General features: G+C 46.1%; 3 non-coding genes across 3 annotated transcripts; 1 reads left to right on the forward strand and 2 right to left on the reverse strand.

The window, feature by feature from the left end:
* Nucleotides 1-2,267: 2,267 nt before the first annotated feature.
* TRNAM-CAU lies at nucleotides 2,268-2,339 on the reverse strand. Its single transcript has one exon. It is a non-coding gene; the product is annotated as a tRNA-Met (tRNA).
* A 217-nt stretch (nucleotides 2,340-2,556) lies between these two features.
* Nucleotides 2,557-2,628, reverse strand: TRNAA-CGC. The gene has a single exon. It is a non-coding gene; the product is annotated as a tRNA-Ala (tRNA).
* Nucleotides 2,629-3,042: 414 nt separating this feature from the next.
* On the forward strand, nucleotides 3,043-3,124 carry TRNAS-GCU. The gene has a single exon. It is a non-coding gene; the product is annotated as a tRNA-Ser (tRNA).
* The last annotated feature ends 208 nt before the right edge of the window (nucleotides 3,125-3,332 follow it).

Genomic DNA, 3,332 nt, shown 5'->3' on the forward strand with positions numbered 1-3,332 from the left:
GTTCCTGCTTCTTTCCCCAATTTTTGTCTTCCTTTCCCCAAATTCTTCTTCCTTTCCCCAATTCTTGTCTTCCTTTCCCCAAATTCTTTGCTCCTTTTCCCAATTCTCCTTTCTTTCCCGTGTTCTCCTCTTTCTTTCCTAATTTCTTCTCCTTCCTTCCCCAGTTCTTGTCTTTCTTTCCCCAGTTCTTGTTTCTTTCCCCATTTCCTGTCTCCTCTTTCATTTCCCCAAGACCCTGCTTCTTTCCCCAATTCTTGTCTTCCTTTCCCCAAATTCTTCTTTCTTTTCTCAATTCCCATCTTTCTTTCCCCATTTCTTCTCATTCTTTCCCCAATTCTCGTCTTTCTTTCCCTAAATTCCCGTCTTTCTTTCCCCAATTCCCGTCTTTCTTTCTTTCTTTCCTTCCTTCTTTCCTTCCTTCTTTCTTTCCTTCTTTCTTTCCTTCTTTCTTTCTTTCCTGTCTCTTCTTTCATTTCCCCAAGTTCCTACTTCTTTCCCCAATTCTTGTCTTTCTTTCCCCAGATTCTTCTTCCTTTCCCCAGTTCTCCTCTTTTTTTTTCCCCAGATCTCGTCTTTTTTTCCCCAAACTCTTTTCTCCTTTTCCCAATTCTCCTTTCTTTCCCGTGTTCTCCTCTTTCTTCCCCCTGTTCTCCTCTTTCTTTCCTCATTTCTTCTCCTTCCTTCCCCAATTCTTGTCTTTCTTTCCCCAGTTCTTCTTTCTTTCCCCATTTCCTGTCTCGTCTTTCATTTCCCCCCAGTTCCTGCTTCTTTCCCCAATTTTTGTCTTCCTTTCCCCAGTTCTCCTCTTTTTTTCCCCAGATCTCGTCTTTCTTTCCCCAAATTCTTCTCTCCTTTTCCCAATTCTCCTCTTTCTTTCCCCCGTTCTCCTCCTTCTTTCCTCATTTCTTCTCCTTCTTTCCCCAATTCACGTCTTTCTTTCCCGTTCATTTTCTTTCTTTCTTCCTTTCTCTCCTGTCTCGTCTTTCATTTCCCCAAGTTCCTGCTTCTTTCCCCAATTTTTGTCTTCCTTTCCCCAAATTCTTCTTCCTTTCCCCANTCCTTTCTCTCCTGTCTCGTCTTTCATTTCCCCAAGTTCCTGCTTCTTTCCCCAATTTTTGTCTTCCTTTCCCCAAATTCTTCTTCCTTTCCCCAGTTCTCCTCTTTCTTTCCCCAAATTCTTCTCTCCTTTTCCCAATTCTCCTTCCTTTCCCGTGTTCTCCTATTTCTTTCCCATGTTCTCCTCTTTCTTTCCTCATTTCTTCTCCTTCCTTCCCCAGTTCTTGTCTTTCTTTCCCTAGTTCTTTTTCTTTCTTTCTTTCTTTCTTTTTCTTTCTTTCTTTCTTTTTCTTGTCTCCTCTTTCATTTCCCCAAGTTCCTGCTTCTTTCCCCAATTCTTGTCTTCCTTTCCCCAAATTCTTCGCTCCTTTCCCCAGTTCTCCTCTTTCTTTCCCCAGTTCCTGTCTTTTCCAATTCTTCCTCTCCTTTCCCCAGTTCTCCTCTTTCTTTCCCCAAATTCTTCTCCTCCTTTCCCCAATTCTCGTCTCTTTCCCTAAATTCTTCTTTCTTTCCCCAATTCTCTTCTTTCTTTCCCGTTCTCTTTCTTTCTTTCTCTTTCTTTCTTTCTTTTTCCTTCTTTCCTTCCTTCTTTCCTTTTCTTTCCTTTCTTTTCTTTCTTTCTTTTTCCTTCTTTCCTTCCTTCTTTTCTTCCTTCTTTCCTTTCTTTTATTTTCTTTCTTTTTTCTTCTTTCCTTCCTTCTTTCCCTTTCTTTCTTTCCTTTCTTTTCTTTCTTTTTCTTTCTTTTTCCTTCTTTCCTTCCTTCTTTCCTTCCTTCTTTTCTTCCTTCTTTCCTTTCCTTTCTTTTCTTTCTTTTTCCTTCTTTCCTTTCTTTTTCTTTCTTTCCTTCCTTTCTTTCCTTTCTTTTTTCTTTCTTTCCTTCCTCCTTTCCTTCCTTCCTTTCTTTTTCTTTCTTTCTTTTCTTTCTTTCCTGTCTCGTCTTTCATTTCCCCCCAGTTCCTGCTTCTTTCCCCAATGTTTGTCTTCCTTTCCCCAAATTCTTCTCTCCTTTCCCCAGTTCTCCTCTTTCTCTCCTCCATTCCCATCTTTCTTCCCCAATTCTTCCCCTTCTTTCCCCAATTCTCATCCCTTTCATGGGGAGAATCAAGGCAAAGGGAAAAAAATGAACGGGTAGAGGAGAACGAAAGGGAGGAACAATTAACAGAGATAATTAAAAACGGCGACTAATGGCTGGATAGCGTGAGAAAACTACTAGCAGAGGATGGTTTCGATCCATCGACCTCTGGGTTATGGGCCCAGCACGCTTCCGCTGCGCCACTCTGCTCCTGCATTGAAGCTAATTACTTTGTGCTTATTAATTACACATTGAAATTTTTGTTACTGGAATAGAGGAAAAAAATTTTTTTTTTTTTTAAAAACTGAAAAGCTGGCGCGAATTCATCAGAATCTTTGTCTCACGCGGCTCGAAGCGCTGATTGAGATTAATGACCGCAAAAGAATGACGTGATCCCGTCATTAATTAACGCAAAATGACGCGCGGGTGGAGATGCCGGGGATTGAACCCGGGACCTCATACATGCGAAGCATGCGCTCTACCACTGAGCTACATCCCCTGCGCCCACCCCCTGTCCTTCGCCGCCGCTCATTGGCTGCACGCTCCGCCTTATCCCCGCCCCTTCCGCCCGCTTCCTCCCTCCCTCAGCAGCTCATTGGTTCATCCGACGTATTCGTCCCGCCCCTTACGCCCACCCCTTTCCCTTCTCCGCCGCTCATTGGCTCGTCCCAGCCCTTCTCCCCGCCCCTTCCTTTCCGCCGCCGCTCATTGGTTTACCCCTTCCCATTGGCCCCGCCCCGTGCTCCCACTCCTCCTCCTTCCCGGCTGCTCATTGGTTCGCCCCACCCCTTCGCCCCACCCCTTCCGCCCGCCCCTTCCCATCTCCGGCGCTGATTGGTTCAACCCACCCCTTCGCCCCGCCCCCTGGATCGGCGCAGCCTATGGCGTGACGCGGCGCGGGGCGCACACAGCAGACGAGGTGGCCGAGTGGTTAAGGCGATGGACTGCTAATCCATTGTGCTCTGCACGCGTGGGTTCGAATCCCATCCTCGTCGGGTGCGAACCTTTTGGGCTCTCTTTTATTTTTTGCCCTATTTCCCACATTTCTTCCACCTCTCCCTTCACCTCCGGCCATTTTGCCCCAGCTTCACCCCCCTTCCTCCTCCCTCCCCACCTTTTTGCAACGCCAATCCCCCCCCTTTGCTTCCAACTTTGGTGGTTCCCCCTTTTCCATTTGGGATCCCCCAGGATCCCCCCCCTTTC

The sequence above is a fragment of the Numida meleagris genome, unplaced genomic scaffold (assembly GCF_002078875.1).
Source record: "Numida meleagris isolate 19003 breed g44 Domestic line unplaced genomic scaffold, NumMel1.0 unplaced_Scaffold470, whole genome shotgun sequence".
NCBI lineage: Eukaryota > Metazoa > Chordata > Aves > Galliformes > Numididae > Numida > Numida meleagris.